Raw genomic sequence first — 26,285 nt, 5'->3', positions numbered from 1 at the left:
CTTTGGGAATTTGGGCCAGAAAATACACTCCGCAAACATGAAAAACAGAAACACATGCAGAAGATTCATCACTGTGGCGTTATTTATACAAACAAAATATTGGAAACAATATAAAGGTCCATTTGTGAGAGATTTATTGGCTACATGATGGCACATTCACACAGTGTCGTTCTCTGCGGTTGTGAGAAAGGACAAAGATCTCTGTGAATTGGTAGAGTGATTTCCAGGATATATTGATGAGTGAAATATAAATATAATTTTTTTTCTTGGTACGAAGTTATCCAAGAGTATAAACCAGAGGCAGATAAAAATAATTACAAGAGATGGGTGGGCATAGAGAGAGAGAGTTGGAATAGAAGTGAGATCTCTTTGAGATCTTTTCCCTTTTTACCCAGTTTTGACTTTCTAATTATGTCAATGCTTAAAACTTCTTAGAAAGAAGTTAAGAAATGAAAGAAAGGAAGAAAGGAAGGGGGGTTGGTTGGGTGGGGGGCACTGTGAAGTTTGTGGAGTATGATGCAGTGGCACTTTTTGTCAATTCTGATTGTGGGTTTTTTTTCTTGTGAATCATTTCTGTTTCATTCCCATAGCAAGTGCCCCAGCTTTGTCTCTAATTTTCTTAGCTTAAAAAGACTAGATCAGTATTGTTCTTTTTTTGTGTGTTTCGAGTTTATTTCTCTTGAGAGAGAGAGTGCATGCAAGTGCAGGGAGCAGGGGGCGGGGGGTGGGGAGAGGCAGAGAGAGAGAGAGAAAGTCGGGGAGACAGAGAGAGAGAGCAGGCTCTGTGCTGTCAGCGCAGGGACCAACCTGGGGCTCGAACTCAGGAACAGTGAGATCAGGACCTGAGCCAAAGTCAAGAGGTGGACGCTTACCTGACTGAGCCAGCCAGGCGCTCTTGGATTGATATTGTTCTGCATTATCTGATGCAATATGCAGTTAGGTTATACCCAAATTGCAGGCTGTCATTTATTGCCATATTTTACTCTAAGTTAGTGGCGCTACTATCTTAAAACATACTGCGTTAAGCAGTTCTCAACACTCCCTCTTAAGTGGCACTTGGTCCCCTGGACCCAAGCCGAGCAGTGACATGGTCCTTCTGGCTCTGGTTTTCAGGGTAGCCTGTAAGAATGACCCTTGGAAAGGCTTCCAGCTATTAGGGGGACATGTAATTCTCTTAATCTAGAAGATCAAACTATCTCCCTTTTCTGAGCACTGGAAACAGTCAGTCAACGTGACAGCCTCCTCATTCATCCCAGAAGTAATTGTATCAACCTGCCTGGGAGGTGGGGGCCATGGGAGAGTAATAGGAATTAAACTCCAATTCTTCTCGGCAGCTGGCTAGGATTAGTGAATGGAGATAAACAGAAGCCCATGGCTGTTTTTATAAATCACAGCCTTGATAAAGGTTTAGATTTGAAACATCCGAAATTTCTCCGGAGATGACACATAAAAACCACTAGTGGAAAGGTACAGAAAACCTAGATTTGGTTAAGGAATCTGGTTCAGTTTCTCTCCCAGACAGCATTTGGGGGAATAATCTCCATGAGGTTTTATTATTACTGATCAGTCTGTCCTTCTTCGTGGGCACTCGTCAACAAATTGCTCTAATAAAAGTACTGGTAATAAATCCCATGTGTCCTGTGGATTCATCACCTTATAAGTACCACCCTTCTTGGAGATACTGCAGTTTGGTAATTTGCAATGACTTTGTAACTTACACTGTAACCAGTGGAAGGAAGGAGGCAGCCTCGTCTTCTGAAAGGAATGATTTACAGCTACTTTTCTGACGGCCTGGGAGCTCCATGGCTCTGTGGTTTCTACCTTGTTTCTGTGTTTGTTAGAGTGTGCTCAAACTGGAGAGGGGATAGTTAAGTCTGAGAACCATCATCTCAAATCAAGAACTGCTGAAGCAAATGTATTTATTCACGTTGGAGAAATAAAAACAGAGGGGACACATGCTAAAAGTATTCAAGTATTGGAAGGGAATGTCATTGAGAAGGAACAGATCATATTTTCAAAAATGCTGAACTGTAAGTATTTGTGTGGGAAGTTACACGGGGGCAGGTTTGAACTGAATAGAAAAATGAGTTTTCTAACATTATCCAACACGTAGAACAGGTTTCCCAATATCAAAAATATCCAAGTAGAGGCTAGAATACTTCCTGATGAGGTTAGGATTTGTTAATCTTTAACATCTCTTGTCAATTTTGAGCCAATTAATTCATTAATATATTTATTCTAGTATTAATTATTATTAAGAAATGATTATGTACTGCCCAGATAATTGTAGAAACAGTGATAGTCATATATGGCACATAACATCGCAGTCTGTAGGGAGAGAGACACTTACCGGATAATCACACGAGTACATGGGGTGAGGGTCATGAAGGAAGGGAATGTGGTCCTATGAGAGTATATGACAAAGGAAGCTTCCTGAACTTGGTGGGGGATGGTTGGGGGCTCTGACGGGAGGCTTTTCTGCTGATGTGCTGCATGACTAGAAAGTTGGAAGTCGAGTAAGAATTAATCTGGTGTGGCGGGAAGAGGGACAGGGGGAGAAAAGGAGGAAGAAAATTCCAGGACCGTGAAAAGCATTTGAAAAGCCCTGTGGAAGGTGAGATTATTGTTTTCCCCCCATAGTTCCTGATAGTAAGAATGACATGAAGCTCTTTTTTTTTTTTTTTTTTTTTTTTTTTTTTTTTTTTTTTTACCTGAAGCTCTTTTTAAGTCTGGTACACTTTCTAGCCTCTTTGCCTTAAGGTATTATCTAGTGGGTTTAGAGATTTTAACTTCTCAAATAACTTGAATGATTCTTGTCATCAGGGAAGTTCAGACATGACATTAGGGAGCCTAAAAGAAAGCCACTGTGGCTGAAGCACGAGGCTGTGGGGTGATGGGTTGAGGGGCAGGCAGTTTTGGTGTGTTGGTCATTATCCTGAGAACATTCGGGAGGTTTGTAGACTTGGTGGCTAAAATTTGAGGGAATTTTCTCTTAAGGCTTCCATTTTCTCTGTGAAGGAAGGAGGAAAGATGGTTGGTTATATACAGGAGGGTCAGGCTGTGCAGGCATCATCCCAGTTTTGAGGAGAATGGAGAGGTGAGGCCAGCTGGCTGGGAGAAACGGGTAGGATTGATGGGCAGTGTTGAGGGCTCATTTGAGGTGAGTGATTATGGATGTGTAGTAATAACAATTTGCTTTGTGGTATTCTTCTCTAGCAATTATCGGATGGCTTAAGCGTTACCAGACAGAAAGCCCAACAGCAGGGTTGATCCCAGGATGGATGTGACAAAATGCAAAGGCACAAAGGAGTTTGGGATATCAGTGGGAGTGGTCTGGAAATAAGGATGATGGCATGCAAGCTGGATAAGGAAGGAAGTGAAGAAATTAACAGGCAGGAAGATTGCTTAGCACAGAGGGGTCAATAGACTAGAGCTTCTGATGAATCCAAAGTGGGAATAGTTGGAACTACGAGGTCATGGTCAAAGGGTCACATGCTGAGATGCATGATGTAACACGGAGTGGTCTTACATAACATTGATGTCCACAGCATGATGGGGTGGAGATGGGTTTCTTGGGGTTGAGTGGAGGAAGAGTTATTGGAAAAGAGGCAGCCAAATAAATGAGACCTTAAATCCTCCCATCCCTGCCACCATGATACAGGAGAATTAAGAATGGAGGAGGGCATTTTGCTTCAGGACATCACTTGCTTGCTTTGACTCCACTAGGTAAGGTGTGGGGGGCTACTGGTCAGGAAACTGGGTAAGATGATGAGGGTTAGGTCTTCCCAACCTACAAGAAACTTAGGGGTCGAGACAGCAATATATCAGGCCCGAGAGCCAACAGAAGTCAGCAGGGCATAAGTCCTAGAGAACAAAGCATGGCAAGTGGCCAGAAGTTGATAGAGATGATAAGCCACTGGAAGATCCGTAGACACTGAGAGAGGAAAAATCAAAAGAAAGGTTGGAAAAGAAGCAGAAGGTCAAACAAAACCAGGAATTGAGGTGAAGACAAGATAGACAGAAGGGCAGATGAGGCACCCCTGCACTGAAGAAATCGCCCTGCTGTGGCTCAGTTGGAGCTCTGTCCTTTCCTTGTGACCCTGACGAAAACCAATTCAAGACGCGTCTGGCCTGCAGATGGTCATAAATGAAAACAGGTAGTTGACAGGAAAATGTCTGGTTGAAAGAAGTGCTTGAAAACACATGGTCCTTTGTCTTTGAAGATGGCCCTATTATACTTAGACTCGGGGATTTGCAGCCAGAAAGAAGAATTTCTTCCTCCTCTCTCTTCCCTGGTGGTAGCTTATTGGTCTATGTCGCCATTGGAAAATAGAATTGTAATGCTTCACGAGTCCAGAAATAACACATCTTTGAGGATCCATCAGGCGGGGACTAAAAATCAAATCGGCACACTCGTTCCACCCTTTCACAAAATCAGCGCATCCACAGCTGGAAGGCTGCAGGCATTTTTGGATGATTCATCTTGAGAAAACACGATGAAGCAGCTTAAGCGATATTTCATTTTGACCCAAGCAAGGCAGTGACCATATGCCAGAAAACCTCATAGTAGCCCTCCCCTGGTCGTGCCTCATACTGCAGGCTAGAGTCCCTGGCACCAATGGGGTAGGCCAGTCCAAAGATGCACCGCCTCCCCACCACCTCCACCCTGCCCCCCGCACCTTCTAGACCACCCTCTGATATTTAGGAATCTGGGATATCTGTCTAAATGGCCTTGACCCTACTTGGAGCCTGTGGAGGGTCTGTTCCTTTGGGCTTTGCTCCTAATGAAAAAATGGCACCCCTGGTGGGTACAGCCTGGACTAAGTGGTGACCAAGGACGGCTGCTTGTGGAGGTTGAGGATGGAACTTATGCACCTGGCCTGGGTGTCCAAAGGCGTGGGAGCAAGTATGAAAAGGAATCGGGGGGATAAAAAGGTGGAAAGAAAGCCAAGGGTCTCACCCTGGGAGCCATGGTCTCAGAACTCTGAGAAATCCAAACTCAGACCTGGCCTTAAGGCTTTATGAAGTTCTTTTGGTCACATGAGAAGAGCAGAGCATATTTTCTTAAGCAATCTATTAGCTTGATTTCTATATTTTAAATATTGAGAGATAGGATACCTGGGACTCCACTGGTATGCTTCCTAGGCCCCAAATATTTGGGATAGGCTTGGGCTTCTGTGTACAAATCACTCCAACTTTTTAGAGTCCTCCATTGTAGCACTGTCTCCTGCCTGTTTATGTATCTATCTTTCCTCCTGGACAGTTGCTTCTCAGATCATGTCCTCTTTACCTTTGAATTCCCTAGCATGTAGCCGATTGCCTCTTGGCACACGGTAAGCACCCAATAAATATTTGTGGAATTAATCAACAAAGGATATGCAGTTATGCAAGTTCTCTGGCTAAGGCAAGTCTCTGGTAGATCCTGTCCCTGCTCTCAAAATCCCAGAGTCTGTTCCTCTTGATTAGTCCCTATGGACACTGCACAGTATATATTTCCTTCATAAAGCTTAGTATCCTGCTCTATGTTACATGTGAACCTGAGAGGTGCAGAAAATTTGTTCCTAACAGGTGATACCAGAACTCCTCACAGCAAGAGGCGCTGTCTTCTTTTGGAAAAACATGATGAGGATTGACTTTGGTCTATACAAGAAAGTGTATAAGACCCAGTGGCTAGAGCATAAACGTGCTAGGGAAAGGAAATTACTTTGTACAGAATAAGATGAAACATTTGGAATTATGAGGGGGCAATCTGGCAAGGAGAGGGGGATGAAAAGAGAAGAGCCACTAAGATGATAGACCCAAGATGATGTGACCCATTTTGGCACCCACCGTCACCCATCTGACTAAAGATTGCTGGTTTCCCAAAAGCAGGTTCCATGTGACCACACCCCCCCAACTGGCCCCACCTCCCCTACCCTGGAAACTGAAGAGAACACGGCATTCTACATTGGGATTACGTGGTATAGAACAGAGGCAATCTGTGGAAACGCAGAATCCCAGAGACCAGGATTACTCTGAGAATACAATGTCGGCTTTCTTGAAAATTTACAGAACTCCCAGGGAGGATTTTGAACTTCTACGGGTTGTGGTACGGGCAGGAGCTCAAGTCTCATCTAGATTGTAAAGTGTATTAACCATGTCTTTTATTTTCTGAAGTCCAATGCTTTGATATCCAAGCTGGGCCATCCCTCTGGGCCATGCTGAGACCAGAGGGATGGTGCCTCCCCGAGTTAGTCAATTCCTAAAGGTAGTCAACAGTTTGCCCATAAGTGTGTCTTTCAAAGGTGAGCCACAATAAGGGCTCTTGCCCACAGTGCCCCCACTCCCTCTGCCTCCTGTCCACCCCAGTTCTTCCCCATGTTGCACCCCCCATGGTATGGTGTGTCCGCTCCTCTACGATTATAAAAACTTTCTTTTCAATGTCAGTTGTCTCTTGATCCGATGGCTTTTTCATGCTTAACTAATAATCAAACATGGAGTAACTGGCACTCTTGAACTTCCCCATTGCCTTCCTTTCTCCCCTAATCAGTGCTGCTCTCCGCTTCCCTCTGGGGTGTCATAACACTTTGCTATAAACGCTGCCCCCACCTTCCCATTGAAAGCCGTTAACTACCTAGAAAAGAGGATTCAGGAGAAATTGATTTCCATCTCAGAGGACACTCCCAGTGACGTAGATTTCTTTTTTAAGTTATCAGTGCTTTTTACTTACAAAAATGATACACATGACAAAAAATTTTTCGTGTGAAATTTATAAAGTAAATAATTCTATATATTTATAATAATAATATTGAGGGGTTTTACAAGTTTTTTTCTATTTATTTAGGTAATCGCTACACCCAACGTGGGGCTCAAACTCACGGCCCCAAGATCAAGAGTTGTATGTTCTCCCAACTGAGCCAACCAGACACCCCAAATATTGAATCTTTTATTCCAGGAACCTGGCATATCTTTCCATTTATTTCAGGGTTTAATGTCTACCAGCAATGTTTTTATATTTATTTTTATTATATTGTATATATATATATATATATATATATATATACACATATACATATGTGTATATATATATATACACATTTATAATATATAAATGTTTATTACTTTGTCACTATATTTTAGGATCTCTTGTATAAAAGCCATAGAAGTCTACTCTGGCTACCTTAAAAGGAAAAGTAGTTTATTGGAAACAATTTTAAGAGATCAGATCCATATGTAGGGGACATAAAAGAAAGCTCATTAATGTACTAAAGCATATTTCTTCCTTTTTTTGAGAGAGAGAGAAAGAGTGTTGTGTGCGTGCATGCACACACATGCGAGCGGAGGAGGGGGCAGAGGAGAGAGAATAAATCTTCAGCAGGCTCATGCCCAGTGCTGAGCCCAACGTAGGGCTCAATCTCAGGACTGTAGGATCATGACCTGAGCCGAAATCAAGAGTTGACGCTTCACCGACTGAGATATCCAGGCGACCCATCATATTTCTTCCTTAAGGAAGAAGTGAAACACAGGTTGAAGAGTTAGGTAAAGATCTTTGGAAAGGACAGGAACCAGTAGTTCAGGGCATTATGGTAGCAGGAGCCCATGGAGTCTCTTCAGGGCTCTGTCATTGGCATGTATCAGCTCTGTCCCTTTTCATGCTTGTGTAAATATCATTTGAGATTCAAACTCCCAGGAAAGTGTCAGATGGTTTAGCTTGAGTCTTGAACCTGCCTCTTGGCCAAAGCATCTTGACTGAAACAGGGGAATGATGGTCTCCACACAACATATATTTCCATCACCAGAAGCTGAGGGAATGGATTTGTAAAACAAAAGCAAATTCTTCACACATCAGTATGTCACGGACATTTATTTATGGCAGCACATATACATCTATCCTTTAAATAAGGTGCAGTGTGGGCGCCCCGGTGGCTCAAGTCAATTAAACATCCAACTTTGGCTCAGGTCACAATCTTATGGTTTGTGGATTCGGGCCCCACATCAGGCTCTGTGCGGACAGCTCAGAGCCTGGAGCCTACTTCCAATTCTGTGTCTCCCTCTCTCTCTGCCCCTCCTGTGGTTGCACTCTGTCTGTCTCTCTCTCAAAAAAAAAAAACATTAAAAAAAATTTAAAACTATGGGGTTTTTAGTTGGCTCTTTGTTTTCACATGTTTGCTAACCTCCAAGTCTCTAACATGGCCTATACTGCTTACACAGCATTGAAAGTAGACCCTTGCCCTAAAAACTACATTCTAATTTGGAGCCAACCTCTTGAAATAAAAGGAGATTTGCATTTGGGTCCAGGCCTGTTGATTTTGCATTCCAGGTACAGTTGCAGTGAGCTCGATTTGCAAACTTCCACCTGCTGGCTATTTCCATAATAATAACTCCTATTTATTAAGCCCCTACCACGAGCTAGGCACATTACCTACTTGATCTCTATTTTTTTGTAGCCACCCCAGGAACTTGGTGCTGCTGTCCTTTAGAGACATAGAAACTGAGGCTCAGCAAATGTTAACCACTTCCTCAAGGTCACAGAAAAGCTGAGCTGGGATGTGAAATCAGGTGCATTTGCCCCTAAAGCCTTGGCTCTTTCCATGCTGGCGTGCATAGGAAGCCTAGACTCAGCTGTTCCAGTCCAGCCTCGTTTGCCAGCTGCCTCTTAGTGTCTGTGGATATATCTGCCTCCAAATTTATATGGAAAACACCTCTGAAAGTACAGAGTGCGTTGTAATTATCATTGTGTATCCCAGGGCAGTCATCATGGTGTTTTACCAGAGGTAGATGTTCTTTCTCTCTCTCCTCTCTGTTTTATAAACACGTGTACAGGTGCATGCGTGCACACACACACACACACACACACACACACACACACAGACTGTTGGGGAGGAGTGAGTTGTTTTATTTATTTTTTTTTAATTTTTTTTTCAACGTTTTTTATTTATTTTTGGGACAGAGAGAGACAGAGCATGAACGGGGGAGGGGCAGAGAGAGAGGGAGACAGAATCGGAAACAGGCTCCAGGCTCCGAGCCATCAGCCCAGAGCCTGACGCGGGGCTCGAACTCACGGACCGCGAGATCGTGACCTGGCTGAAGTCGGACGCTTAACCGACTGCGCCACCCAGGCGCCCCAGGAGTGAGTTGTTTTAGATGAAATGAATGGCCACTGAGTCTTTCCATTTTCTGATGAGCCAATTTAAAAATGAATTATTCTGCCATCTCTTCCTAGGGCAACTATCTAAATGAAAGGATTGAAAAGCTGAGTGGCTTCTCTCTAAAAAGTGCAGGGAACCAGACTTAAAAATCTCTACATCTCTGCAAATGCCTCCCTCCATAGTTGATCTACTTCGCTCAGATTCAGATGGGGAATAAATGAAGCTATGAAGTCTTGAAAGGACAAACACTTAGGAGTACAGACAACGGGTTTCAAGGAGCCTGCAAAAAATTCTAATCTCTGTAAATAGAATAGGTTTGTGCAAATTAAAAATGAGGTGAGTGACCTTGGGCAGGAAGGTAAGTGCTGGGAAAAGCCAAAAATTGAGAAAGAGCTGAAACGCTCATGATTTCACTCGGTCGGGTACAGAGGTACAGAGGTCAAGAAGAGCCAAGAAAGGCTGAGGAGACAGGAGACAAAGAGGATCATTTGAACAGAAGTATTCAGAGGGAAACAAAATGCCCTTAAATGTACTTGAACCCTGATTTGCAATGCAAAACCTTTCACTTCTCACCAAGAAGGAGTCTGAAATAATTTTCTTTTTTTTTTTTTTAACATTTATTTAGTTTTGAGAGAGAGACAGATAGACAGACAGTGAGTGGGGAGGGGCAGGGAGCGAGGGAGACAGAGGATCCAAAGCAGGCCTTGCCTTGACAGCTGAAAGTGATGTCATGAACCTGAGCTGAAGTTGGATGCTGAACCGACTGAGCCACCCAGGTACCCCCTGTTTTTTTTTCTTTTTTGATCCAAAGTGTACATAAAGAAATGGAAAGTCAGAATTAAGGGAATTTTTTTTTGGATGACTTAGACCCAAGCTTTCTGATAGAATAGTGGGATTTGAATTTGGGACAGAGAAAGAGAGAGAGGGAGATGGAATTATCCAACTTTTCTCCACTCTCCATTTGAATTTGTCAGTAAAGGTAGGTCATTGATAAATCCTCTAGAAACAAGCCTATTTCAGTACTTCAAAGGACAATTGTTGAACGGCCTTTATTTATCTAATTTTGAGTTCACACACACACTTCAATGTATACCCTTTTTAAAATCTTCAACTTAAATCCCCAGTATTCTTTATTTATTAGGCTGAGGATACTTTACCTTGATTTTTAAAGACAGCCCCCAAACTGTCTCATGTGTAAAAACTAGCTGGGGGAGTTTTTTAAATTATAGATTCTCAGGCTTTCTCTCCCCCTCAGAGAGTGTAAATCATTAGGGTTGTGGTTTGATCCTGGACTCTGCACTTTGAAAATAATCTCTTGTGCTTCAGATGTAGGACTCTAAAACTATACTTTAAAAAATATTCATTTATGTAAAAGCACCAATAATATGATTAGCAAAACATCCAGATGTTAAGTATCTTTATAATAAATTCATATGTTTTCAAATTCATTTTTAGTCTCTATACTTTATGATTGTTAAATGGGCTATATCCATGGATATGGTATAACAGAGCAGAGGATGTTCTAGTACCGTATGGTTATAACTATCAGGGAGAGGCATCTGGATCTTAAAACATAGTGTTCATGGCTTGAATGGCTTCCCAGAGTTGGGAAGGTCAGAGAGATGTGGCTTACCTCACTTGAAAAAGAGGAAAGGAGGATCTAATTATATCTCTTTCAATCTCTTCCGCATTTTTAGTTAATGATGACATGGTTAAATGATTCTCAGAGTGTTGATGGAAATATATTTTCACTGGTAGACAATGCTTCAATCTATTTACAAATAAGTTCACTTAGTTATTTTTTAAAATCTTTATTTATTGAAAGAGAGAGTGAGACAGAGAATATGAGTGGAGGAGGGGCAGACAGAGACAGAGAGAGACAATCCTAAGGAGGCTCTGCTCAGGGCTTGATCTCACGAACTGTGGGATCACAATCTGAGCCAGAATCAAGAGTCTGCCGCTTAGCTGGCTGAGCCATACAGGTGCCCCATACAAACAAGTTTATTTAGTTGTAAGGAAGGTATTTTTCGCCTACGTAAATGTAATCACAAATATATAGGCTTACAGCTGAGAATATCATCAAATGGACAAATTGAGTATTCAGAAATGATATATAAGGTTTATGATATACAGTCTGAGTAGAGGGTCTCTCCTACTAAGAAAAATGGTCAAGCCTTGTAGAGATAAATTCAAACCACAGGACAACTTTCATATTTTGTAAAAGAAGAAAGCATTACGGATTCTTATGATTTTTATTATCTTGATAATGGATCGACCCACTTGGTGAAACCATTTTGTGTTTTCTTCAAAAGGATTCTTGGGGTGCATGGGTGATTCAGTCAGGTAAACATCCAACTTTGGCTCAGGTCACAATCTCATGGTTTGTGGGTTCAAGCCCCACATGGGGCTCTGTGCTCACAGCTTAGAGCCTGGAGCCTGCTTTGGATTCTGTGTCTCCCTCTCTCTCTCTGTCCCCCCCACCCCCCGCTTGTGCGTGCGCTCTCTCGCTCTCTCTCTCTCAAAAGTGAATAAATAAACATTTTTTAAAAATTTAGAAAAAAGTATTCTCCAACTTGGTGGGAGTATTCCTTACTTTAGCGTGGATTTTCTAAATAAAGTCAAAGTCACTATAAATGTAATCTAATCTTCCAACTTACTAATAAAAGTAAAAAAACCCCAATACTTCATACTAACATACTGCATAATTTAACATAATTATTTTTAAATTAGGTAAAACAGGTGCAGATTTAGTTCATGGTGGATAAAACCAATGAGGTATACAATTACAAAGGGTTAGATCTATTGGTTCAGCATGGATCAAACTGGGTTAAACTGAAAACCTGGTCCGACTCTTTTAAAGTTAATACTCACTGAAACCAGTTCTAACTAGTCCACAAAATTACACTTTTAACCACGTAGTTACTTAACTGCCTCATCTCCCATGGCTTGTCATCCAACGAGCTCATCCTAAATCTTGCCACCATCGTAAGCTGCATAGCCTCTGAAGTTTCCATGTCAAACAAATCATTCTTGGACACTATAACTTATTCTAACAGTTATTTCTAGTAGTTTCCTAAACTGTTAACAGTTCTTGTCCATGCCTTTGCCCCATAACTCTGCCTCCTTTTCTCTATTCCTCCTGCTGTCTCTATTTTCCCCTTCACAGCACTTGGATTCCATTCCTAATCACTCACTGTAGTTACTTTCTTGAAAACATCTTCAGCTCACTTGTCCTCACTCCCTTCTTATGTATTCATATAGCAAAATCTGAACATTGATCAAACCCAACGTACTTCTTTTCGCTTCTGTGTCTATACTGGAGGAGCAGAATATTTTGTGGGGGTGGGGAGAGCGGTGGAAATCACAATATGGCCGACTGGCATCACTTGAAAGCCATGACTAGAAGCCCAAAATGGGTGCTGACTGGAAGTTCTGTCACAATACCTTCACTGAGTATGACAGGTTTAATGAATAGGCTTTTACTTCCAGGGACAAAGCAGGAAGTTCCTTACTTTTCTCTAGCCACTGCTTTCCAGCTCAGTGACAAGGATTTCTCTTCCTTGCCCACGGATGGCATCTTAGGCATATTCTATGCTGCCTGACCACTTTCAGCCATAAACAGACACATTCTGATGTCAAAGAGAAAAGTGTAGTCCAGTCTAAATTACAACTCAAGCTTATCACCCAGTTCAAAGTTTCTCCTATTCCCCAACTCAGGACTAACCCATAGTAGGAGGATGTTCAGTGGGTTAAGAGGAGCAGAGTGCACATTTTCAATGTTTCTTCACTTTGCTTCTCCATTTCTCTCCTCTCTACCCCCACCCCAACCCAAACCCTTGTTAGGTGTCTTTGGGCTCCTGGAAGCCTCAAGATCAAGAGAGGATGAATGAATTGGAGATCAGGAAAGAACTTTTCACTCAGCTAAGGCTGACGGAAGTTGTCACTTGTCTGTCAGTTGACCTCTGTCAGGTCAGATATTCAAATTGCTGGCTTTTCTGTTGTCTGTAGTGACCCCCTTCCCCAGTGGAGAGAAACCTACCACCTCAGGTTCCGTACCCCACCACCTTCTCCACCACCTTCCCAAGAGATAAGTAAACAGCCTTTTAAACCTTGGGTTCATTGTGCCTTAAAGGGAGAGAACTCTTGGGGCGCCTGGGTGGCTCAGTCGGTTGAGCGTCCGACCTCAGCTCAGGTCACGATCTCGCAGTCCGTGAGTTCGAGCCCCGTGTCGGGCTCTGTGCTGATGGCTCAGAGCCTGGAGGCTGCTTCCGATTCTGTGTCTCCCTCTCTCTCTGCCCCTCCCCCGTTCATGCTGTGTCTCTCTCTGTCTCAAAAATAAATAAATGTTAAAAAAAAAAAAGGGAGAGAACTCTTTCAGCAAAAATGCTGTAAGAATCTTCATATCTGACTCCCCGCTTTGATGACCACTCACCCTGCAGCAAACGGCACAACGCTTGGTCTGTTGGATTAGCCCATTTCAGGATGATTCCACTGACTGAGCTCTTTTCTTGTGCTCTCATCATGAACAGGTGAAAGCAAGAAGCAAGCAACCGTAGCTCTGCATTTTATTTACTGAAGATGCCCTCTGATTGCTCCCTTGGGGCCCTCCAAACCTTCTACTGTCTATAGAGAAGGCAGTACAGGTAACCTAAATTGATTCATTCTAAACCCCTTTTCTCTAGATTCCTTTCCAAACAACCCTCCTTTGTGAATTCTCAGACCATGGTTATATAGGCTGTATAACATCGTGATTACTAGGCCATTTTGCTACCTTTTTGCAGACTCTTCATACAAGTATCCAGCAGACCCTTCAATTTCTCTCAGCTTTGGGGCTCTAAGTGAAGTTCTGAAATAATAGGAAATATCCCATTCAAACTCCTTCTACATCTGTAATTTATTTCCTTTCGTCCTCGAGATGACTCATTTACGTCTTTTCCTTTTGCTTCGTATCTTGCGCTCATTATGTTCCATTCCCTCTCAGCTGTTGACTTTGTCTCACACTTTGTTGAAAGAACAAATACCATGATAAGAAAACTAAATAGGCAAATGTAGCCATGTTCTCTACTTTCCTTTTTGCTTCCAGGAAGAGGTCTCCCCTTTCAACTAGAGTTTATTGTGAAATTTCTGAGGTTATCAGACTGGAGGAGAAGAGCTTTTGTAAAATTTGTCTTGGAAAACAAGAATCAGAGTGGAAATAGAGGAGAGGACGACTGGGGCTGGAAACCTGGCCACCAAAGTTGGGAGGACATGACAATTTAAACACAGATCTTTAAAAATACTCTTCTATTGTAATAGGGTGAAATTATGCAGTTTCATTTTATCTTTTATTTTCATAAACATTAACACAGGCATATGTTTACTGTTACCAAAAAATGCTGAGAGACTTTTATCTGTTGTTATGCCTTGAGAACAAATGACAGTAGCTCCCAACGCAACTAGTTGGAACAAAAAGGAAATTTTATTATCTTGCATATAAATCATGTTGAGAGATGGTTGAACTGTGAGCTCGCTGACATTCTTTAAGGACTCAGGTTCTTTCCATGCCCTGCCATTGTGTGGACGTTGGTTTTTTTCCCTCAGACTAGCTCCCTCTTGGTGTTGAGATAGTTTTGTCAGGCCAGGCATCAAATTCAGGATAACTTTGAGAGAAAGAAGAGGAAAGTAGTCTCCCAAGAATCCTCCCTTAATATCTCATTGGACAAAACTGAGCCACGTGACATCCTCTAATTCAATCACTGGCTGGTGGCATAGAATTACCATGGGTAATGAACAGATCAATGAAACCAAGAGTTAGTTTCTTGAAAAAATAAACAAAATTGATAAACCTCTAGCCAGGCTTCTCAAAAAGAAAAGGGAGAGGACCCAAATAGATAAAGTCATGAATGAAAATGGAATTATTACAACCAATCCCTCAGAAATACAAGCAATTATCAGGGAACACTATGAAAAATTATATGCCAACAAACTGGACAACCTGGAAGAAATGGACAAATTCCTAAGCACCCACACACTTCCAAAACTCAAACGGGAAGAAATAGAAAACTTGAACAGACCCATAACCAGCGAAGAAATTAGATCAGTTGTCAAAAAAATCTCCCAACGAATAAGAGTCCAGGACCAGATGGCTTCCTTGGAGAATTCTACCAGACATTTAAAGCAGAGATAATACCTATCCTTCATTGAACTAATCAGGACTTACCCCTTAGTTAGAGATGGGATCACGTTCCCTGAGGAGTAGAAATATGAGTTCTGTTTGCAAGAAAAGAGGCACCTAAATGAAACCCCTCAGGCTTATAAAGCACGTAAGCATCAGTATCAAATTCCCTCTTCTCTTCCTCATTATTGCCCATTATTCAGCCAATTTATTTGTTCAGCAGATGTTTATTGAGTATATACAGTAAACCAGTCACTGTTCTAGGTACTGGGGACATGGTGGAAAAGTTCTTCAGTTTTTACTTCTTCTAGTGGTTACTCTATATGCTAAATTATATGCTTATGATACAGTTCCTTGATTTATCAAATTTAGGCATTGCCTATTGACTTCCTGTCATGAATCATGAGGATTTAATTATTTTATCGTCTCTCCTACCTCTCTCCGTATTATATAGTCCCTCCATGAATTTTCAAAGGGGATTTTTAAACCTATTTTTTTTGGTTCTTATTTAATAGACCACAGACTCTCTCTCTCTCTCTCTCACTCTCAACCTCTCTCTCAGCATTTAGCATTTATTGGATTCCTAATAGCAATTTGGCAACAGAAATATGAAATCTTTCTCATGTCTTCATTTCTTGGGAGCTTTCCAATGCCATTTTTAGTTGCTTTTAATTTTCACCCTTTGGTGCCTTGGAGGTAGCACTGATTTTCACATTCCTTCTCTCTCAGTCAAGGACATCCCAAGGGTGAAAGACTGGTATTTCATTTCCTTGAGAACCCAGTAACTGAAGTAGATGACAGACATCTGAGGGAAGGCTCGCCCTTTAATGGACAATACATCTTAGCTTCCAAATTCATAAAATAAAGTCGTTAGTCCTCTTCCCATGATCCTCAGCCTCTTTCATCCCTCAACCTCCATTAGCTGGCTTTTCTTTAAAATACAGTCAATATTAAGAATGTTTACATTTTACACCCTCTCCTTGACAATGGTAATGTTATTGATTCTAAAAAGGTGGAAATCAGCAAGTACCATATTATGACTCTGTAAATATTTTTTGCTGAAGACTCGAAGAGTGTGCTCAGATTACAGGTTTTTCCTCCATGGGTCAATGTCACTACAAAATAATTATTCCAGCCCAAAATTTGACTGGGTTCTCTCTCTCTCTCTTTGAAAATAAGCCACCCGTTATCTTATTTTATTACCAAGTCATACCAAGATTTTAATCACATTGTGTAATTTATAGCTTCCCAGCAACTGATTGCAAGAATGGATTCCAGGTCAGCCAGGTTCTTGATCCCTTAGCCCTCAGGTCAGCCAGGCAGGCCCAAGGCTCAAGGCACACAGATCGGTTGGCCTTCAGGGGCATACACCCTCTTCATTTACTTCAGTGTACTGGATATATATTATATAGTATCATTTTTGTGTGTGTGCCATGATATGAGAAAGGTCGAGAGGTACTGGAAACCTTTCAACATTTTACCCGTCCCACCCCCAAAGAGATCTCCTAGAATCTGAGGTTTACTCTATTTCTGTTCAAAGTTACCATGTCAGGACTTTCTTCCTTTCTCTGCTCTCCTGGATTCGATTTGTCATGTTCTTGGATGTCATGTTTTCTTCTTTCTGGGTTTACTCTCTCAGTTACCCAGAGTGTAAAAGACGTTCTGAGACAATTTCCAATGTGTGTGTGTGTGTGTGTGTGTGTGTGTGTGTGTGGCGGAGAAAGGGGGAGATAGTTTCTCAAACATCACCAACAAACAATTCTCTGACACATGCTGGGTATCCTACTATTGAACTCAATTCTGATACTGTTTATCAAGAGAGAGCATCAGATCCCACAGGTTAAGGGCTCAGGCCCACAGGCCTCCCCACCGACCCCCACTGCCAACTTCAGAACTCAATTGCAAGTTCAGGTTGTCCCCTGTGCTTCTGACCAAGTGGCCATACATCAGAGTTTCCAACAACCTCCTCCTGGAATTGGATTAATTTGCTAGAACAGCTCCAAGAATGCAGAGAATCATTTCTCTTACTAGATTCCCAGATAATTATAAAAGGATACAACTCAGGAATAACTAGATAAAAGAGTTGCACAGAGAAAGGTGTGGGAGAAAGGTGTGGAGCCTCCGTGGCCTCTCCAGGTATGCCAACTTCCCCAAATCTCCACATGCTCATCAACCCAGGAGTTGTCCAAACGTCTTTTTTTTTTTCTTTTGCTTTCTATGGGACACTTCATTACACAATCTTGATTGATTAAATCATTGGCCATTGGCAAGTGATTTGACCTCCAGCCCCTCTTCATTCCCTGGAATGAAGTCAGGGGGGCGAAACTCAAAGTTATAACCCTCTAACCACATGGTTGGTTCTCCTGCCAACCATTCCCCTTCCTTAAGTGCTTTCCAGAAGTCACCTCATTTACATAAGGAGATACCTTTACCCTCTCCTCACTTAGGAAATGTCAGGGGTTTTAGAAATCTGTGCCAGAAACAAGGACAAAGACCATATATATATATATTTCTTATTATAAATTACAATGTCACAACATGTCTTCAAATTACTTTCTAGGAAGCATGCTAGGAGGGAAGATTTCTGGATCTTCTCTTTTTCAAAATATGTTTATTCTGCCTTTGCACAGAATTGATAGTTTGGCTGAATAGAGTCCTCTCAGAACATTGACAACAGCCTGTTTAGTTTTCTAGCATTTAGTCGTTTATGGGACACATTGTTTTTTGGTTGTGGGGGCCTGGGTTTGAGCTGGAAGCTTCTAGGATCTTTTGTTTATTTTTGATCCTTTGAAATATCATGATGGTGCATCTGGGGGGCTGTGCGCATTCATTCAGCTGGGCACCCAAGAGGCCCGTTCGGTGTGGATATCCATGTTCTTCTTTAGCTGTAGAAAATTGCTTCTGTTTCTTTGAAATTTTCCCTTCTGTTTTCTCTATTCAGTCTTTCTAGAACTTATATCAGATAGACATTGGGCCTCCTAGATAAATCCTTATTGTCAATTTTCTTTACTCTCATATTTTTCTTTGTTCTATATTCTTAGCAATTTTCTCAATTTACCTTCTAAACATGAGTTTTAAGACCCTAGAGCAAAGTCCTTCTTATCTGAAACTTGGGGCTGTCCAAATGTAATAGCTGGTTCCTTATCTGTTCAGCCTAAAGCAAAACCTTCTAACTGGCAAGCCCCATTCACGTACTCAGAGGTTCTTCTAATTTTTTGGAGCTCCTCTTGAGCTATTTGTCACAAGTTCCGTGATATATTTTGAAAAATTATTGTTAATGATCTACAGTCCAACAACAGAGTTTTGCCTTTTCAATTTTTCAAAAGCATGACTTGGAAACTACCTGGTAGACACATACATTTGTTACTCAGTCATTAGGGTCATTCACTTTCCCAGACCTGGACCAGTGTTTTGAATTCACTTGGTGTCTTACGGGTTTTTAACACCCTGGAGCAGTGCACCATATTAAGACGCAGTGGACTGTATGCCTCTTTTGTAAAGTGGAAGAGGGCATTTGTACATGGGATGGCTTGACTGTAATATATTCCCAGTCTATTCAGTTTTAGGAAGGAAAATATGTGAAGGGTGAAGATCCAGTCTGATTCCCTTCAAACTATTCTATCCACTGGGAAGGCTTTGTGAACTCCCAGGGATAGTGGCAGTCCAGAACACTATTGAACTATGGGAATTCAGTTCCTTTTGAGCCTTTGATTTTAAGAGCCATTGATCTTTCCTTTCTCCTAAAAAGGACACAGCAGCTTCAAAAAAAATAAAAAATAAATAAAAATAAAAATAAAAAACTTTAAAGAGGGCCTCGAAGTGTTTGGGGAAAAATAAATGTAAACTGAAGAAAAGAAAAAGGTCTTTGCTTAGGAAGCCTGATAGACCAGGAGGAGACTGCACAAAAGTGAACCAAATAAAATCCAATGTTCCAATATGATTAAAAATGGAAATTAGAGGTTTTCATCTTGAGAGGGCTCTTTTTGTGCAGATTGTCTTTTTGTGCCAAAACAGCAGACTGATGTCTTATCCGAAGATCTTAAAATCATAATAAATTATCATTAGGTTATAATAGTTTGGGGAAGATTGTGAATAAAGGTGGGCTGACAGATGATCGCTTTGGGACAGTGGCTTTCAATCTTTTTAAACACAGCTCACAGTAATACAATTTGTAGTTATATAATTGAAATGGGAATTCTGTCAAAAAAAAAAAAGAAAGAAAGAAAGAAAAAGATTACCCTTACACTTCGAATGTGAGATATTCTCTGATATTTTGCCTTCTCTTCTCCATTCTTCCCATCTATTAAAAACAGTGCTGGTCAAGAATCACCAAATTTATTTCACAACCCACTAATGAGGAATATGTGTAGTCTGGAAAACATTGCTGAAAGGTCCTCTGAGAAAAAACCTTAGATCTTTGTATTAAATATTTTAAAACAATCTTGTAAAGAAAACCACACTTATCTTTCACTCATCTCTGCTTAGGGGAAACCAAGCTGTTCACACTCCAAGGCCAAAACCAAAATCCTTTTGGTGGCAGCCCACCCCAGATGTAGGTAGGCATAGTGTCTAGGATAAAATTGCTTCTGGAATGCTACAGCACAACAGCAAATAAGAAAAAAAAATCAGCCTAATAGAGAATCAAAGTCCTCAGAAGCCGACCTTTCAAATGATGTAAACGTTCTGTTCTGGGATGATAGAAAGTAGGGGTGGAATGGGGTTGGAGGAGGCGGGGGAGGGGGGTTGGGAAGGAGCAAGATTTAAGAGAATGGATGATGGAAGTGGAAAGTTACTGGATCTTCTTCACACAGATGATTTTCTCAATAGAGTGCTAGATTATCTATGTGTTCCACACATCTCGAAACTGATAGCTGTCCTCATCTGCCCTCTTGCTCTAAGAGGAGAAGTATGCGGAATTAAACAAAGACATCAACTTCCTAAGAATGTGCTATTGGAGTTGGCTGGTGCCTATGAGGGTAATGAGAGAACAAACACATCATTAGGACACAATCCAAGCAGCCCGAGTAAATGAACACAACAGAAGAGGGCTGTAGGAAGACTGCTGAAGGCAAGAAATGGTTTGTAAGAGAATGGGAATATACAAATTTTCCATCTACCTATTACTCTGAGAAAATACTTTGAAAGGTTCTTTTTACAGTGAGGTCAAAAAAAGTAAACAAACAAAAAAAATCTCTGAGTTACACAATGTTATCACTTCTGAACAAAGAATTAAACAAGATGTATTACCCTGAAATGTTTCATGATTGAAAAAACACCCAGAGTGCCTAGCCCTTTGAATACTTACAACCCCTGGGACTATGAATAGAGAACTTATTGGGAGGATTAAAAACTAAAAGAGATAAAGAAGAGCATTGTGCTAATATCCATGGGAGAACTGAAGTGGCTCTAAATGGATTCCTAAAAGGAATTTCCCAGGGGAGCTCTTAGACCACCCAAACACAAAGCCCCAGTCCAAACCAATGGAGTCCGAGTTTCTGGGAATGGGATCCAGGCGTCAGCATTGTTTAAAGCTAACGAGCAGCCAGAGTTGTTCTAGACCCTTCCTACTCTCAGTGTGGCCTGTGGAACAGCAGCAGCAGTAGCCCCTGGAAACTTCTCAAACACACAGAACTTCAAGCCCTCCCCTAGGCCTACGGCATCAGAATCTGACATTTAACAAGGTCCTCAGATGATTCTTATGCAAGTTACATTTTGAAAATCACTGATTTAAAAGATAAACAGTATTAAATTCGGATGTCTGCTGCTTCCTTAATATTTAACTGTTTCTTCCTCGATGCTGATCTACATCACAGCACTTGGAACGAGCTAAGTAGCAGCACCTGCTTTGTTTTGCTGTCCCTGACTTCTCTAACTGCTCAGAGTTGGTGCCGTAATGCCCATGACCTAAATGCCAATTCCTGTCTTGGTAATAATTATGAATATCCTTGGCCCTCCTCAAGCGGGATTTGAATGTTCCAAGGATGCTACATAGAATCCAGTGTCATTTGCTGACATCCATATCCTGGGACAAATTTTGGTATGTTAATCCTGTTTATTTATGCTTTAGATTAAGCAGCATCAGTATGAACACTAAGACCTTGCTCCTGCCCTCTGCCTCTTGTGGTTTTCTCTTTGGGTTTCTATTGCTAGTTCTAGTTAGAACCCTATTCTGAATCCAAAAAAGTGACTGTGGGGGCAGTCAGCCTTCCTTGCTTCTGGCATTTATCCTTCAAAAAGTTGGCAAGAGTCCTGAATCCATACACAGACCTAGATGCCACCAGTTGGTTCTGTTGATATTGGCTTTCCCACACATCTGAGTTTCCTATGCTTTTTTACCTCATTTGTCTACCAAGCTACTGGAATGGACTGATAGCCATTAAAATAACTTTTAGGGTAGAATTAATCCTACATTCTACTGCAGATGACCTCTCCAGCAGCATCTCTTCAGTTCCTGGCCCTGGAACAGGACTTTATAAATTCCCTGCTCTAGTCTTCCTTTCTTTCTGGATGTATTCGATTGTATGTGATCCATAAAACTTCACGTCTCCTGCCCAAGTGAGCTCTAACATTACTCATATTGTAGATGGTCCATGTAGAGACATCTCAAGTTCATAAGACTTGTAAGGAAACCTCAGATGACTTCTGTATATAGGGACAAAGAAGCAGAAAGTGAAGGAAGAAATGCAAAAATAACCTTTGCTAAACCAGAAAAATCTTTTCCATTCTATTTTTGGTGAACCTCAGCTTATTCCTGGACATATTGTTGGATTGTCCTTGTGCAGACATATTCTGAGATCCTGGGGAAAACGTCTCTGCAGGCACTAGAAATGGAAGCCTTAAAGGGTCATCATTCCATGACTTGCTCCTGTAGTCATAGAGTGCATTTGGGGACAAGCACAACTCTGGCTTATTGAGGAAGAGTCAACTCATTGAAGAAGAGTTGCAGTCCCTTCTGAAAGGGAAGATATGAAATTCCCCCGAAAAAGTACATAACGATTCATGTGGCATTCAAATCATAAGAATAAGATATGTAGTTGGTTTAGAGTCAGGAGCTTTTAAACTGAACAGCTGTAACCCATTTGGGCAGTCGTGCAAAACAGAAAGTTGGCAAACCAGATAGTCTTTTCAGACATTAAACACAAGACGCTTGGGGCCAAATCTTGTGATTAAGAAATCAAATGTTTTCTTTTTCCCCTTCCAACCTGTTCTCAGAGTGTGGAAAGTTATATGATTTTTCTTCTCTGACTCTCTGGTTTTGGTTATTGGGAACTGCCTGTCTCTTCAGCCACTGGAGGTCAACTCAATTCAATTCCATCCAGTCTAGTCCAATCCACTCTAATCTAATCCAATTTGGCCTCATCCACCTTTTTTGATGGGGGGGGGGGAGACCTATAGGAACATCAAGAATTTAAGTGCACCGGGGGCTCATACACCAGGTTGTCCACAGCTCAGCTCATAACATATCATGGCTCTGGTGTAATACCTGTACCTCTTCGCTCCCACTTAACACCTAGAAACGTGGTTTCTAGATACTTTCCTGCATCCCGGATTCTGCTTTATAATTACCAGATTGTATACATTATTGATTTTTTCTAATCCACTCACGCATGACCTGTTTCCTGTACCAACTCTCTAACTGTAACCAACATACTCGCTTTCTATCTCTTATCCTGACTCTTCCCTCGGGCACCTGCCCATACCTCTGTCTTTCATTTCAACCTTTCAGACTTTATTTTCTCCTCCCATGGCTTGACCTGGTAGAGAATGCTTCCTTTAGAAGGTTTTCCTTTCAAGTACACAAGCAGAGATATGCACGAACATCTGGGGTAAGCCTTTTGTTCAACTTCAGCCCCTAGTGAATATGAAGACAGATATTCTGAGCAAAAGAGAAAAAGGCAAGATTAATGAGAACAAACATCAGAGAAATGCCTTCATGTCTAGAAAACATTAAGAACCTGCTTTGGACACATTTGAACATTTGTGTGTTTTGATTCTAACCTCTTTCTATCTAGTCTAACCTGGGGTAGACCAGACTCCCAAGAGGCCTGGCAGCAGGAAGTAGGGTATTGCAATGAAAAGTAGCTGCTGGTTCCTGGCTCTCATGAGGAAAAGGGTAGAGCCAAAGCCTCCAATCAGCAGGAAAACACCCAGAATGGTCTTACGGTGCATTACAATATAGTACCACTGCCCTACCAATTGGCAAACAACCATTGCCCCACCTCTTCCACCCACTTCTTGTTGCCCTGGTGGCTTGACTGCCTTCACAGGTTACTCTTGTGCCTCCGGCAACTAGAAGTCTAACACTTTGATTTGTGGGTCTTGGGCTCAATCCCTGGTTAAATATGGTAAAAACCATTTTTGGATGATCACTCTTGACTCTGGCGGGAAATGAATGCTTAGAGCGTCTTTAGGAACTACTAGGAAAGGAAATAACCTTTTAGGATTATCTTAGGAAGAGAAGTGCTTATAACTTGCCTCCTGAGTTAAATTCCTTAGGGGCTGCCCAGAGTCATCCTACTTCTTTTTCTTTACCCACTCTCCTCACTAATTTGGTATGAAACCATCTATCTGATGACCTAGTCTCACTGCTCCTCTGTTCTCCATGTCTGTCTTCATAGGCACCAATTTAAAGTCCTTCTTTCATGTAGTGACCTCAGTCACTTTTCTGGACAGAGGATGATTGGTTCTAAATCTGATAAGCAGATTCTTCCCCCGGGTTGACTTTATACCACCATGCCGCCACATGACAATTTCTCTGCTTCCACCACCAGGGACAATCAGCTACTAGTGAAGTTTAGCACCTCTTGCCATCGCCCTCCTGGACAGTATCATGGTGAAAGAGAGAGGGAGTTTGGGAACCAGATGGTCCTGAGTTTGAAATCCAACTTTTCTTGACTACTTGGGTTGCTAGAGCAAATGACTGAACTTTTGTGAGGCTGTTTCTGTTTTTGTTTTATCTACAAAAATAAAAGTAGATCTTACTTTATAGGGACGAGAATAATAATAAGTGAAATGATACTGTTGTAGTGACCCATTTATTTCCTTGGTCTACCCAGCATCTCTTTAGGGAATCACCCTCCCTATTCTTATTCTCCGTGACTTGACAATAGGAATGGCCTCATTACCTAGGGGGGCCAGAGTTCTGTGTATGGCTAGCCCATTAAAATCTTCCCGGAGAATCTGATGAAACAATCCCCCAAAATGTATTTTCTTTGCATTAGTGCTTTTGAAATAGGCCCATGGACAAAAAGAATGATCTTTTTATGATTCTTACCCAATGTGTTACATACTTTGGGAATAATGGTTATAATGGTGTCCTGGCACTCATAACGTGGAATTTGGACATGCCTACGAAGCTGCAAGTTTGCAATCTCTGATACAGAGCACTAAATTAGATTTTGATAACAATGGCAGCCATGTCAATTGATCCATAAGTTAGCTTAAGAAAAAGTCGAACATACCGGTTCGTGTGTCGTGGAACTAGGATGGTGTGTCGAGGCAAAGAACTGGCCTTCGAGATGCCAGGAAGTCTGAGAGTGTCACCCCTGCTCTCTGAATGTCCATTTGCTTTATGATCGATCCCTACTGCAAATGAGTGACTAGATGGGGATGGACATGACCGGAGATAACTGTAAGTCTTCATAATCTCAGTTTAGCAACCCCAGGAGAAAGAGAGAACATATTTTCCTCTCAGTGTCTGTGAAGTGTCTTCCAGTGTCCTTGAAGGCAAAACCGTTAAGTTCCTAAAACGCAGGTTGTTCTGATTTGAGTCATTTGATCATGGCCGGGCCAGTCTCTGAGGTATATGAATACACGCATGCGCGTGAATTTCTTGCACGGCGTAATTGGCACATTCACTAAATCTGTATGAGGAGAGAGGCAGCCATTCCCAAAGGATAGAAGGTGCAATTACCTAAAGAATGGTGGGAAGGGAGGCTTGAGTAGACCAAAATCGAGTAGACCAATAGACGCTATCAATATCATCATCATCATCCCCTTCATTCTTATATTATTTTTTTTATTATTATTTGCCATCACAAGTATAACTCTCATTACCCTTGCAGGAAGAATATACCTAACTGTGATTGGCTGTCACACCGACTTTCAGGGCATGGGGACATTCAAAAGCAAAGGGAAATGGGCTTCATAAAAGGTAGGTGTTTGGCCCCCTTGACAGTAAAAATTGAACTACCTTCTCTGGCAACAGCATATACAACTGCTATCTCCTTATTAAGAGGAAAAAACCATCATTGCTAACCGATGGCACGCGTTGTGATCCATCTAAAAATAGTAGGGTGAGTTGGGGTTGAAGCTTCACAAAAAAATAGATACGCAGAAATATCACGGGCCAAGGGCTCCTGGAAACAGTGTCCTCACCTGAAAGACACTCACGTCCCATATGACACAGCCTGGTGCACTTTGTGGCTATTTAATGAATGTGAATTCAATATAATTCTTGAACCAGGGGAACAAAGGCAATATCTTTTAAAAGCTCATAGTCTATATGTCATATCTTCGGTAATAAGACGCCAGAAGGGATATTTCTGGCTGTGGTTGGTTAGTATTAATCCATGTACATTAGGAGACACACAAAATATCCCTATTTGTCCATTTACTGCAGCAATGTTTCTTTGACTTTATTGCGTAATTGGCTTTCTTAAAAATAAAAAATAAAACAGTCACTCGGTAAAATACATCAACGTTGACATGACAACCAATTCTCCTAGGATATTGTGGATTTGGAAATTCAATAAATGCCGATGTATACTTAGGCAAATTCACAAAGACACATCATAGAATTTCTACTTTATATAAATTAGAAAGTGATTTGGAGCTTTTATGGCTCTTGGTGATAAACTGTATTAAATCAACTTTTGAAAAACTAGATTTTTGTTCTTCCAAATTGTATGCATTCGGGCCTTCATCATTTCATATTAACATGTCATCCTTCTTACCAGACGCCTAGTACTTAGCAACATTCATCGTCCCTACTTTAAAGATCT

At 41.4% G+C, this 26,285-nt stretch overlaps 1 long non-coding RNA gene across 1 annotated transcript in view; it reads left to right on the top strand.

Annotated features, from left to right (window-relative positions):
- Positions 1-25,436, top strand: part of LOC131492052 (uncharacterized) — a 31,622-nt gene extending 6,186 nt beyond the window's left edge. The window contains exon 3 of the long non-coding RNA XR_009251817.1: positions 25,347-25,436. This is a non-coding gene — a long non-coding RNA (uncharacterized LOC131492052). The remainder of the gene's footprint in view (positions 1-25,346) is intronic.
- Positions 25,437-26,285: the final 849 nt, after the last annotated feature.

The sequence above is a fragment of the Neofelis nebulosa genome, chromosome 12 (assembly GCF_028018385.1).
Source record: "Neofelis nebulosa isolate mNeoNeb1 chromosome 12, mNeoNeb1.pri, whole genome shotgun sequence".
In the NCBI taxonomy this organism is placed as follows: domain Eukaryota; kingdom Metazoa; phylum Chordata; class Mammalia; order Carnivora; family Felidae; genus Neofelis; species Neofelis nebulosa.
Note: the sequence above shows the minus strand (reverse complement) of the source record. Positions and strands in the feature narration are given on the sequence as shown.